This window comes from Peromyscus leucopus, chromosome 3 (assembly GCF_004664715.2).
Source record: "Peromyscus leucopus breed LL Stock chromosome 3, UCI_PerLeu_2.1, whole genome shotgun sequence".
Classification (NCBI taxonomy): Eukaryota; Metazoa; Chordata; class Mammalia; order Rodentia; family Cricetidae; genus Peromyscus; species Peromyscus leucopus.
Window position 1 is genome coordinate 127,972,124 of NC_051065.1, and position 14,675 is coordinate 127,986,798.

The 14,675-nt window shown below is 45.3% G+C and overlaps 1 pseudogene; it reads right to left on the reverse strand.

The window, feature by feature from the left end:
- The window catches only part of LOC119087727, a 298,948-nt pseudogene that overhangs the window by 259,909 nt on the left and 24,364 nt on the right, over nt 1–14,675 (reverse strand).

Consider the following 14,675-nt stretch of genomic DNA (forward strand, 5'->3'; position numbering starts at 1 on the left):
GGAGAGAATCGACTCCCACAAGCGGCACACTCGCACTGTGCCACACATGCCCACACATACACATCATACACACACATATGAAAATAAGCAAATATTTTCAAAAGTGTGTTTATTCAGAGAAAACTTACCACACTGTATAGCTTTTTTATTCAAACACAGAAGAAGTTATTTTAAGTTATTGAGTTGTTTGCCACTGTGGCAAACACAGGAGCGTGTGCCATGCAAGGATGCATTTGGGGAAAGCCATCTCATCAAAGAATATTGAGCACTAACTTCTAAACTTACGTTCCATCCCACTGGAAATCATTCAACATTTCTATGGGTGAGACACTTCTTATCCCCATTTGTTTATGAAAAAGCACATCTGGTAACACAGCTGTGTATCAGTTTCCAGCAAGGATGCCATATGTGACCCTCACTGCTATCCTGAGGTAATGTTAGCCTTTGTAGAAGTTGCTGACCATAATCCAGTTGTGTCATCAAAGCCTGAGAAACTCATTTTTGCCCTTCCAAAGAGATGAAGGTATATTTGTAAGAACCATACATAAAACCATATATGTATGGTTCAGTCCATAAATACTCAAAACTGTGCTTAAAACATTCCTTTTTTTAAAAAAAGAGAAATCAAAAGGTCAATTTGGAAGAATTCTGCACACAGATAAAATTACTTGTTCATTTCATTCATCGCCATTATCAAGGCTGCCACTGCCTGAGTTACTGGAGTCCTTGCAGTGAGTCTTGTCTATGCCCGTCTCTTTGGACTCCCTATGATTTCTGACAGCTGGTTCAAAGTTTCAGGGCTTATCTTAAGGTCTTCCATCCATTCTTGTACAGCGTGAGAGATGAGGAGAAGAGAAATAACAGGAAAAAAGGGGTTATGAAGGGATACCAAGAGGAGAAGAATAACAGATACTGTGTTTTCCTTCAAGTGGAATCTGTATCTACCACTATACCTCTATCTGTCTGTCTATCTAGATCTATCTATCTGTATGTCTGTTTGTCTATGTATCTATGTATTTATCTCTGTATCTATCTATCTATGTCTATCTATCTATCTATCTATCTATCTATCTACCTATCTATCTATCATCTATGACATAAAAGCAGAAAGAGGATGATTTTAGGGGAGGAGGAAGCCAGTGGGAGTAGGGATAGGAGAAAGCAATGGGGATGAATCTGAGCAGAGCACAATTCTATGTATGTACAAAATGTCACAGTGAAACCTGCTACTCCCCATGCTAAGTAAACACTCAACTGAAAGGATGGCAGGTTATTTCTGCCCACTCATCACAACACCTATAGACAGCTGGAATACATATGCACGTAGAATTTTGAAAGAGAAAGTTTGACACTATGCTGCGATTTACATGAATTTTGTTGAGATTATTAAATTTGTGTCATTGTGGAATGACATTTGTTTCTCTGTGATGCTGGGCAAATAGAGTGAAATGCCAGCAGGAAGTATTTATCACTCATATATTACATTTAATATAAAAGTCTCCCTGCAGAAACCATGTGCTGAACTTAACATCTGGGACCATGAGGATGAGGGTGCCTTGCTCTTTTAACTATGTGTCTGTACTATTGTAAAATAAGGAATTTTACAAAATAGCCATAAAAATCCTCCCCAAATTAAGGCAATTAGAGAGTAATTTGATTTCCTTCAGTATGATGGCCACTGTGGTTGCTATGGCCACCTTGAGGGGAGCCTGGGACATCTGGTACAAAGGAGAGGTAGGGGAATGGCTTTCAGAAATGTCCTTTCTCACCAGCGACCTACAGGAGGGGCTTGCTGCTCCCAGATAGAGGTGACAGGTCCCGATAAGCACAGATTCCACATTATTCTGAAGAACTGAACATGGCCCGAGGGTGGCAGAGTGTCAGGTGCAGACTAGCTATAGATTATCGCTGTGTACCAAGCCCTAATTATAGCATCATGTGCAGAATTCTGTGTTGATGGAAACAGATCAGACTATATCTGACTTTGCCAGAGGCTTCCTGGTGGAAAAAAACAATAAGTAGCCATGGGGTTCTTTCCATGGTGATGAGTTTGTTGGCCAGGCAGTCGGTCTTCCGAATGCTGTGATTGCTGGAGGACAGCCACACTGAGCCAACCCCTTTCTCATTTTGCAAATAGTCACTTTGTCATTTTGTGTGTCTAACACTGTTCTGGGCAGTAGACATGCAGAATGACACCCAAGTCCCTGTCCTGGTGGGGCACCTTTCCAACTGCAGAGGATGGGCAAGGAACAAGGTCTGGTGAGCGCTATGGAAAGCACAACGTAGGAGATGAGAACTGCAGGAAAGAGCATTTTAATTTTAAAATGAAGGAAAAGACTGCAGGAGGCCAGGGGAACGCCAGGAGGAAGCCGGGGAATATATGTGCTCATGTGCACACAAGCACACACCACACACATTCCCACACACTCATACACAAACATACACACACACACACACACACACACACACACACACATACCCACACTCTCACACACATATACATATACACACATATATACATACCCACACTCTCATACACACACATATATACACATACACACATATATACATACCTACACTCTCATATACACACATATACACAAACACACACATATATACACATACCCACATTCTCATACACATACACACATATATACACACTCAGTACACATTCACACAACTCAACACGCATTCACATACTCATACACACACACACACACACACACACACACACACACACACACACGCACACTCACACCACCCCCACCCCCACACACACACACCCGCACACTCAAAGCCCAACATGTCTGGGAATTTCAGCATGATGCCCAAACTACATGTGGGTGCCAGGTCCAAGGGACACAGGCCCACACTGTTGTGCTGACAGTGAGCAAGTCAGCACTGTGGGAGGGAACAAGAGCGAGGAAAGCTCCGGAGGGGTTTGCTTCCCACCCTTCTGGAAATCACCAGGGCGTGAGAGGATGCGTGGTTTCCTCCACTTCTCTGCCATTCTCAAGGGTGACAGACCTGCTAAGTTTTGGTTGTGACATTTCTACCCCTATGCTCTTTTATAGGGTAGAAAGTGAAGACATCCTGCGACAAGTTACCTGAGGGCTGCATGTTCGCTTAAGTGAAAATGATAAATCAGGCAAGATGCTACACACTTGTAACTCCAGCCTTCAGGTGACTGAGCTGGAGGACTGTGGTGAGCTTGAGGCCAGCCTGGGCTATGAGTACATAGGACCCAGTCTAAAATAGTGATGGTGATTGGAGGTGGTGGCAGTGATGGAGATGGAGGTGGTGGTGGTGATGGAGGTAGAGGTAGAGGTGGAGGTGGTGGTGGTGATGAAGGTGGAGGTGGTGATGGAGGTGGTGGTGGAGGTGGTGGTGGTAATGGAGGTGGAGGTGGTGAAGGTGGTGATGGAGGTGGGGGAGGTGGTGATGGAGGTGGGGGAGAGGTGGTGGTGGAGGTGGTGGTGGTAATGGAGGTGGGGGAGAGGTGGTGATGGAGGTGGAGGTGGTGATGGAGGTGGAGGTGGGGGAGGTGGTGATGGAGGTGGAGGTGGTGATGGAGGTGGAGGTGGGGGAGGTGGTGATGGAGGTGGAGGTGGTGATGGAGGTGGGGGAGAGGTGGTGGTGGAGGTGGGGGAGGTGGAGGTGGAGGTGGTGGAGGTCGTCGTAGGGAAACAGAAAGCAAATTTTATTGCTAATACCAATGTTGGACCTGGCTCGTTGGAGCTGTTGGGGTATCTGTGCTCAACTCTATTTGTCACAGACTTGAAATATCTCAAGAAGAAGCATTTTCCTTGTTTCCCTTGCAAGTGTGCGCTGGACTCAGGCTGGGAAGACTTTCCAACAGCCAATGGGCTGGATCCAGGCAGGCAGGTGTCTTTCCGGGCTGTCCTCAGGGCTAAACTGCAACCATCTTCAAGAGTCCAGCAGGACATACTGACCAGAGATTGCTACAGCATTCTGTCTTGGAAAGGGAGTGCTGGGCGAATCATGGGACCCCTGCCAGAACCTGAATGCAATTCTGCCCTAATTGTATGTGGCCTCTGGGTCTGTGGGAGGCATTTGAGGCTACAGGCTGGGTAGGATTAGGGGAGCAGACTCCACCTACGCAGCCCTGGGGGTCACCCTGTATGCAGGGTGCGGACAGTTCAGTGTGCCTGCTTTAAAGTCGCCGCCGCATTCCTGCCTGCAACCCCTCACCCACGTTCTGCAGGCTTGACAAACGCACTGTTCCCCAGAGTGAGCTTGGGTGGAATTACACATTGATACATTGTTGGGACTGTAGGAGGAGGGACTCCATCTCCCCCATACTAACGGCAGGTCCAGGCTAGACCATTAAGGCATCATCCTAGTGAGCTAGCTTTTCACCTGAACACTCACATAGTTATTTAAATATTTCTAGGGACAGGGGTGAGATGCCTCGTTGGATAAAGGTGCTTGCCACCAAGCCTGAGGACCCGAGTTTGGACTCCGGGACCCACATGGGGAAAGGCAAGAGTGGATTCCTAAAGGCTGTCCTCTGTCTCTGTCTCTGTGTCTGTCTGTCTGTCTGTCTGTCTGTCTGTCTGTCTCTCTCTCTCTCTCTCTCACACACACACACACACACACACACACACACACACAAAGTAAATGTAAATTAAAATAAATTCTGTTGAGAATGGCATTTCCACGATAGGAAGGTCCTCCCATAGCACAGCTGGAAACAGCAAGGACAAGAAGTCGGCAGGAGATGGGAGGTGGAACTTAGAAAGGAAAGGATGCCTGAGCTACATTAGCTGAAACCTTCCTACCTAGACAGGAGATTACCACAATCCTCCAGGCAAGAGAGATGCTGTCCCAAACCCAGTGAGGAGTCAGGTGGGGAGGGCATGACGGGTTTGCCCCTCTGTTTCCATACAGCTTATCGCTTTGAGTTTCTTCTTAGAACCCTAAGGTGTGTAAAAGCCTGACCCGCCAGCTTCCCAGCTCTGGACCAGACAGCCCTTCATGCTGATCTCACATTCAGGTCTAAACATAAGTGCATTTTTAAAGCATGTCTTTTATCAATGACTGACTGGAAATACGTGCTTTAAGAGAACATAATGATCCCTGGAAACCTCGAGAGGTTGTGGTGACTGGGAAGACGGGAGCAGCTACTGAAGGAAGAGCTGGACAGGGGATTCAGTTAGACGACAAGTCAGGAGTCCCTGCACCTCAGACTGCGGCGTCCTAAGGTCATGGCTTCTGCAACTTGCTTTAAGTTACCAACCTAAAGTAACGGGAAACAATAAGCCACGCAGTAACAAGACAGTACAATTTGAAAGTGAATGGACTGGTTTTTAACAACCTTGATCCTGGGTACCAAATACATGCTTGTTGGATTAATTGGTTAATGAAGCTGGGGAACTGGCAAATCATTTGTAAACAGAAAAAAAAAATAGAAAACATTAGGGAAACATCTTCAGAGACTGAATTCTTCGGCAGGAATGTGGCCGCATGTTAATCGTGTTTTTATTGTTTCTTTGTCATTGGGATTGAACAAGTCCTGTGAGGAACTAACTGACAATGTAGTTAGGAGCTGGGTTGGGTGCCATGGATGCTGTGAGCTCTAGAGGAGCAAATGTGAGTCCCCAGAGGTCAGCTGACCAGCTCAAACACAATGAGACTCCCAGATGAGGCCATGATGCTGATGTTTCCAGGTCAGATAGACCTGGTGGAAAGGAAATCTGAAAGCAATTCTCAGAGACTCAAACACCAATACCCACAAAACACACAGCTTGTAAGTAAAAATGAATTACCCTTGCAGCACACAGTCACACAATATGAGGTGAAATAGCAAGCCTCGGTGGGTGCATTATTATAGAGTGCTTATCCTGTGCACCAAATTGACAAGGAATAATTGAAAACTCAACAGGAGGGAGGAAGTAACATTCCACATGGTGGGAAGACAACCTCAAAGAGAAGCCGCAAGCGTACATCAGCCAGCCTACAAGAGGCTGGAGACAGAGAGGTCTGAAGCTGCTGCAGAATGCAAACAGGGGCTCTTGAGGCATGCTCCAGGGGCGCCGCTGCATCATGCCTCCTCCACAGCAACAGGTTCTCAGCTGGCCATCTGTTGGAGCCTGCCCCCTCAACAGGGTTTGACCTACTCAGTTCAGGAGAGAAGATGATGTGAAACTAGCTGGCCAGCAGCCTGCGTTTTTGTAAAAGAGAAAGCATGTGGCTGTGTGTCCTCCTTGTTATTTAAAAGTCTGTGAGAGGAATGTCTGCAGGAAACTGAGGCAGCCATAGCCTCTGAGAAAGGGATCTGATGACTGGGACCCAGGGAAAGAGGTGCTGGTCACTGATTTAATTTGGATGTATTGGGTCAGAGTGGTGACTTGTGCCTGTGAGCTGAGCACTTGGGAGGCTGAGGCAGAAGGATCGCTGTGGGTTTGAGGCCATGATGAGCTCAAGGCCAGCCAAGGTTACATAGTAAGAATCCTATCTCAGAAGTCAGCAGAGTAAAACAAGAACAAAGACATGGCTGGTGAGATGTCTTAGTGGGTGACGGCGTCCGCTCTCAAGCCTGGCAACCCTCGCTCTAGTCCTGTGGTCTCCAATTACATGCCATGGCATGCATGCCCTCCTTCCCCAGCCAAGTAAATAAGTAAAAATAATAAGTAAAAGATTAAAGAAAACAATCTGGAATATTGTTCTATGCAATGATGTTGACTATAGATAATCAAAGGCAAGTAGGAAGGTAAAAAATTCTAGAACCGTGTTCAGGAGGGTAACAGGGAAGGGCCCCTTAAAGCTATATTATGCCACTGAGCACAAGCCTCGATTAAAAACTAACCCTGAAGCAGTTTGAACAGGTCGTGCCTGCCATCTGCCAATGTAGCCCGAGTGTCCGGCCTTGTCTGGATCACACCGATGGACACCAGGGCTCACTGAGCATCCCTGCGGGGACGTCTTCTCTTCGCTGCTCCCCCTACCTTCCTATACTTCAGACTGTGCTCACCGAGAGTCAACTGTGTTCGTATTCAAGCCTGGCTATGTCAGTTTTGGTGAAATTTTATTTTAATTTAGTCATGTAGTATAAGATGATTTGCTAAACAATCTTATTAATAAAAAACCTGGAGCCAGATATTGGGGTAAAAACTGAAAGATCAGAGGAACAGGACAAGCCACATCCAACCTCACCTGACCAACTCCTCAACCTCCAGAGAGAACTACTTCCTATATACCCACACCTATATGCCTTTCTGTTCTGCCATCTCATTTCCTCTCTCCACCCAGCTACATCACTTCCTATCTATCTGTACAGACCTCCGGACCTCTATGGTTAGTGATGGAATTAAAGATGTGTGCCACCATGCCTGGCTCTGTTCCCCAGTGTGGCCTTGAACTCACAGAGATCCGGATGAATCTCTGCCTCCCAAATGCTAGGATTAAAGGCATGTGCTACCATTGCCTGACTTCTATGTTTCACGTAGTGGTTGGCTTTTTCCTCTGATCCTCAGATAAGCTTTATTGGGGTGCACAAATAAAATATTACCATAATGTAGGTTTAAAAAATATTTTTATTTACATGTATGAGCATACATCTCTCTTTATGTATATGCAGCATGAATGTGCAGGTACCTGAGGAGGCCAGAAGAGGGCGCTGAATGCACTGAAGCTGGAGTAATTGGATTCACCAATTGGTGGCTGGAGACGAAGCTGAGGTTCAAGTGAGCTTAAGCTCAGAGCTTGCCCCAAGGTTCTGTTTTTCCCTCCTGAGTGCTGGGACCACAGGCAGGCCACCAAGCTTTTAGGATTCTGGGGATCCAAACTCTGACCCTCACATTGTCCCGGAAAGTACTTTCTGCGCCATCTCCTCTGCTCGCTGTGGTCTGATGTTCCCGGGGTAAAGGCTGTGAGATGCTGCAGGTTCATCAGCCACTTGTGAAAATGGCTTACTTCTTTACAAACCCTTGAAGTTCAGGGCCTGTGCAGTTCCAGATGTTTAAATGAAATTCTATGGAGTGAAAGGGAACCAGACCAGGTGATTTAGGGAAAACATCTTCAAACCAGGGGGCTCGTTTTATTTTGCTTTTCAGTTATGATTAAACCTTGCTGGAGGAGTCTTGAAATCCAATTGGCAGTGTCCTGTACGTTGCCAAAAGTTCAAATCTTGAAGGACACCTGACAAACGGGCCATCGATGTGATTATGAGCGTGTGCAGTGAGGGTGTGGTGACTTCAAGGGGCGGTTTGCGTCTCTGCTCTGCCTCTCCTCTCCTTCGCACTGGCTTGCCACCTCTGTCCTCTGGGGTCTCCAGTTCCCCCTACTCAGCATCAGCCTCTTAATTACGTGTCAGAAACTCAATAACCCAGCAAGACAAATGCGGTCTGTGGGATGAGCTCCAAGCTGCAGGCAGGAGAAGCAGATGCAGAAGGGCAGGCAGGCTGCCCTTGACGCTGGGTTGTAAGGCCTGAGTCAGCCACACAGAGGCCTCGCTCTGCCTGCTCTGCCTCCTCTTCCCACACACGCAGCGGCTGCTCACCAAACCACAGCCTGTCTGGCTTGCAGTGTGGGGTGTGCCTGCTTGTTTTTATGTCCCACCATGTGGGTCAGCCCCCTGATAACACACTCACGATGGGTGACATTTGGGGAAGTTGAGATCCAGCACAGATGGAAAATCAAAGCACGGTTCCCTGGAGAGGTTCCAAGAGAACATGGCTGTTCTCAGCATCCTTAGTCCCCATCAGACTGGGGGCTAAAGCTGAGGTCACCTTCTGGTCATTCCTGTCAAATTTTGCATACAAAAGACCTCAGCTAAATTTTTCTTTTTTCTTTTTCTTTTTAACTTCCCATGAGAAGTCCTATAAGCCTCGTCTGTGTTTGGTAGATCCTGTTACCCCGTGTTTTCATTTTCTTGAGACAAAATCTCACTATGTAGTCCTGGCTGACCTAGAACTCACAGAGATCCTTCTGCCTCTGCCTCCGGAGTGCTGGTTAAAGGTGTGAGCCACATGCCCAGGTAGATTTGTCTTATTTCAAAAAGTGTGTGTGTGTGTGTGTGTGTGTGTGTGTGTGTGTGTGTGTGTGCACATGCAAGCTCACTCACATGAGTGCAGGTGCCCTTAGAGGTCAGGAGTGTTGGATTCCCTGGAGCTGGAGTTACAGGCCACCTGACATGGGTATTGGGACTAGAACTTGGGTCTCCTGGAAGAACATTCTCAACAGCCAAGCCAGTCAGTCACCCAGCCCCAATCACTTAATATTTTTATAATCAAATATTAAATATGCATGTAACAAATACTTAAAGGTAAGTGACAGGTATCACTGTTGCCTCCTTAAAAGCATTGCAGCGTAGTGGCAAAGAAATGACTGGCAACCCAGCCCTACCAGTACCTCAAATTAGAACTATCAATTTATCACACACATTTACCTAAGTCACCTAAGCAAATGTCAACTACTCAGAACATGTGTAGCTGCCGGGAGAAATGAGTACCATTTACTGTATAAGAAGGCGGCCTCGAGCCTGCACAAAGAACTGCAGGAACCAGGGAAAGCTGGGAGCAGGGGAAATAGTTGTCCCCAGGGAAGAGCACATCACTTGATTATCCAATGTCAGTGGTCAGCCCTGAAAGCATGTACATACAAGCAACATTATACAGACCGAGAAGGTTATACTTAGGAATACAGATGTGTATACATATACATATGTGCATGCAATAACAATTGGTGAAAAGCCATGAATTTGAAAGCAAGCAAGGAGGGGCTTGTGGGAGGGTTCAGAGGGAGGAGAGGGGAGGGAGAGATATTGTAACTAAATTATAATGGCAACAGTTTTTAAGAAGGGAAGAGAAGACTCACTTGCTGCTATGGTCACTGACCTGGTAAATTGGTTCCCTAATGGCTAAAAGGTGTCACATGATGCTAATAACAGCACCCAACAACATTCTGAAGGCTCAAGAACCACATTCTGCATTAGGTCAGAACCTTCCTTTGTATTTGAATTAATACTGCTGATGCAACTTCAGTAGCTCTTGTCTGAGGCCATACACATCCACCAAGTGTTCCCTGTGAGAAGACGATCAGTTATGTGCAGTTGAGACGCTGGGGGAGGCAGGGCACAGAGTTTATTAACCGATGATTTCTGATACTATTTAATGAAACTTCCTAACACATGTGGCTGCTCCAGACTAAGGCTGGAAAAGCGGTCAGCACCAAGGAGCCAGCTGCTCACCCAGTCTGCTATGGGGCTCTAGTTGAGGGTAAGGATTTTAGTTTGAATAGACGGGCACTGCAGAAGACCACAGTGAAGGCCCTGCGGGAGTGTGGACCAAGTGCACCACATACCATCTTGTTCTAGGGTGATATTTCCTTTCCTTAGGAAGAAGTCAGTAACAAAGAGTTCATTTAATATTTAAATATTAATTTAGTCATTCCTCAAAGAAATAATAAACATGTAGTTGAAGTGGAACTTTGAAATTTAGATTGATATTATCTTTGCTTCGATGTCTAAGCCACTATGGTAATTTCATGTTACCAGAGTTGATTACTTTACTAGGGAAAATTGGGGCTGGAGAGATGGCTCAAGTGTTAAGAGCACATACTGCTCTTCCTGTTGTGCCCAGATCGTGACCCCCAGAGAGACCACCAAAGACAAGCATGCCGGAATGCAAAAGCAAGGTTTAATTCTGCATATACAAGCCTAGGCAGGGACTTCGTCCAATACATCCAACGCAGTGGAGGCTGGAGGAAGCGCCCACCTGTCTGCAAGCTCAGTTTTTAAAGGGAAAAGTCACAAGGTTACATCATTTAGGGGTGCTAGTATGGATACAATTCTGATTGGCTTGCTTCTAGGGACTTCTAGAAATTACTTCTAAGGGAGTGGTTGCCTGCCACCATTTTTCATTGGCTGCCCTCAGGTGGGGGCATTTCTGTGGTCAGTTACCCTGGAAACCAGGGAGAGGACATTCCATAGTCTGGCAGGCATTACCTCGTGACTATCTTGTGACTCTGTACTTGTACACTTCCTGGTTTCTGGAATCTGAACTGACTGGTTTCAGTAACTAATGGCCTATTCCCAAAAGGAGAAATCTTAGGTCTTAATTTTAGGGTGAAAACATTTTGGTCTTATTTCTAAGATGGCTCATTTTGGTCTCACATTCCAAAGGACCCAAGTTTGGTTCCCAGCACTCATGTGGCAGCTCCTGAGCACAGTAACTCCAGTTCCAGAGGATCTGATGCCCTCTTCTGGCCTGTGTGGGCACTAGGCATGCACATGATGCACAGACATACATGCAGACAAAACACTCATACATATAAAGTAAAAATAATAAGTATTTTAAACATTAGGAAACGTGATCAAATCTATTGCTTGGCATCATGAAATCCAAGCAGCTGTTTGAGTAATATCCTCACTTCTGGACACTGAGCATGGTGACATGCTGGGGTCCAGCGGAGAGCACTGGGACACTGCATTTGACTTTTAAAATTATGCTTGGGAAAAAGCAAAACCTAACAACCTCCGCTTGAAATACCTTTTCATGTATGTTTATACTAATTTATAATCATGAGTCTGGAGGTGGAACTGTGGGTTGCAGTTTCTTGTGGGCAGCTTCGGAAGGTTTAAGAACAGCAAAGGAAGCTATCAGTCCTGTCTATCAAAAGATAACAAATCACAACGTAATTGTTTCCTGCAGAGATGGCACCTGAGTGGCAGGGACTGCGTTAAGTCTTCAGTACCAAACAGGGCACACTCCTCCTGCTGTGCCCAGAGCACACACACACTTAATCATCAATACAAAACAGGGCACACTCCTCCTGCTGTGCCCAGAGCACACACACACTTAATCATCAATACAAAGCATGGGCACACTCCTCCTGCTGTGCCCAGAGCACACACTTCCTTTAGTGACTGTTAGCTTCAGGAATTTTGTAGACTTGTGTGTCTCAGTGAGAGAGATCATTTTACAATCGATAAATTCTTGCCAATATTGGCAACCTTGCCTTGAGCCCAGAAAGGGGGAAGGCGAACCTTGCTACACGGCTGTTCTCTGACCTCTGCAAGCACACTATGCACACAAGCACACCAACACCCACCGCTTATGTGGGATGGGGGCTGCCACAGGTGAGGGCAGAGACACTTTGTACCCTCTTAAGGACTCAGCGAACATGTCAGTGGAGGCCTTTCCCCACGCTCCCTCCCTCCCAGTCTCGATGCCGAAGCTGAGCATCCCTCCTTATCTTTAGCAACGAACCAGAGAATAAAACACCAACTACAGAGTGTAGTCAAGCTTTCCAAGTCCCGAGTTCTATTTTGACTCACACAAGTCTGGGACAACCTCTGAAGTTCTCAAATACAGTTTTCTGTTACTTTCCACTAGAAGCCGAGCTTCACATTTAATTTTAAAATTATTTTAGATTGATTGATTTTACTTTGTAGATATTGTTTTACTTACATGTATGTCTATGCACATGTGCATGCCTGGTGCCCATGAAGGACAGAAGAGGGCATTGGATCTCTTAGAACTGGGCTTACAGACAGTAGTGAGCCACCAAGAGGGTGCTGGGAATCGAACCTGGGTCCACTATAAGGACAAAAAGTGCTTTGAACCACTGAGCCCTCTCTCCAGGCCTACAATTAATTTTAAACAAGAAATGAATATTGTATAAAACTGAATATTATTTTGAAATGAGGTTCAAGTAACAGCCAACAACTTACATAGCGGCTAATATATAGAATGTACTCATCCTGTCTTTTAAGTTTATGAACTAGTGTAATCTTTAATATACGTTTATCAGATAATATTATCTTTATTTTTTAGTTGAGGAAGTTGAAGCACAGAGAGATCAGGTAACTTATTTAAAGCCACACAGCTGGCAAGTGACGGAGCCAGGATTTGAACCCACACAGTCTGGCCATGGATTTTTTGCACTGCCTTGTATTCCCTTTAGCACTGAAAATGCTACACATGCCTCAGGATGTCTCTCTCAGATCTATCCTATTTCATCATCATTTTCCAACAGTGTTATTTGACCACAAGGGCAAAGAATGTAGATACTTCTCAGTGTGAAAAGAGATAACACCAGGGTGAATCTGAGCTATTTTCTAATGTATGTCCTTAAATCAAATTTGACTTCACAAAACTCATTTTTAGACTTGTTTCTTTCTTCCTGGGACTCAAGAGAACAATGCCCCCTTTTTCTTCTTATTACAGCCGGGGTTGTAACAGATGAATACGGGCAGTTTTCTCCATTTCTTTGACAAGTTCTGCCTGTGGCTCTGTTTCTCCTTTTCCTCTCCTCTTTGTGACCAAGCACAGTGCTGACAGTGTTCTCTGTTGTCCAATAAAGCACCATGAAAACCAAACCACACCAAAAAAAAAAAAAAAAAAAAAGTAGTAGAAGAAGGGAAGTTCTCAACCACCGTTTATTTAGCCTGGGGTTGTATCTCATCCAATCTGTCCTGTATGGACACTTCAGGCCTCAGCTCATAGGGACAACTTTTTCCTGTCATCATGACTCCGTAATAGTAAGAGGTAGTAACAGAGCTTTAGGATGAAATCTCTGTCACAAATATGCTCGAGTTTTGTTACCAGGGAGAGTAGGAGAGGAAATTATTAGCAACGAGAACAAACTCATGCTGACTCCCGAGGATCTATAGCTTTAGGGCCATGGTGAGGCAGAAACGTCATGGCAGAGGAAGGCAGCTCCCTTTCTGTTAGTCAAGAGGCAGGAAGGAGTAACAGGAAGGGGCCAAGACCCCCTTCAAAGGTGTGAAGCCCTGAGCCACGCACACCCTTCCACAGCTCACTCTCCCATCAGCCATTCCCTGGGCTGGAGCCCCACAGTCTGCTCATCTCTGGAAATGCCTCACAGACACACCAGAGAGAAGCCTGGCTAATCCAAGCGTTCCTCAGGCCAGCCACAGCCACAGTCAGGAGGAGTCGTCACAGCAAATTTAAACTCAGATTGTCTGAAACTCATGGTGAACTAGAAATAACGTTCCAGTAATTCAGAAATTGGCAACGAAAAGTATGTTGGCACCTGGTAATTCTTGTTTTGTTCTTTCTTTCTTTCTTTCTTTCTTTCTTTCTTTCTTTCTTTCTTTCTTTCTTTCTTTCTTTCTTTCTTCCTCTCTCTCTCTCTTTCTCTCTCTCTTTCCTTCTTTCCTTCCTTCTTTCTTTCTTTCTTTCTTTCTTTCTTTCTTTCTTTCTTTCTTTCTTTCATGCTCTTTTTGTATTGTTTGATATCTGGAAAGAGCTTTAGGAATACAACAAATTTTAAATGCTAAGAAAGATTTAAGCATTTACAAATGCTTAAAGACATTGGTACATGGCTGTGCCTAACCACCACCATGGGCTGTGCCTAACCACCACCATGGGCTGTGCCTAACCACCACCATGGGCTGTTTTATTTTTCATCTCCAGAAAGACAGAGGTTCATAGACATGCATGGTGATATATGATTTACAAGTTTACCGTAACCATAATCACTGCCTTTATTATCACCATGGTAAAGACAACAGCACAAATACCCTAACCCTATTATCCTCATGTGTGCTTCTTATGTATCTGCCACTCATTGTAATTCATTTCTACTGATTTTTTAAAAAGTCATCATTAATGTTTAATTAAATGTTGGCAAATACATATTTGTTCTGTGTTATGCAATAAACACTACCATCTCAACCAATGAATTCA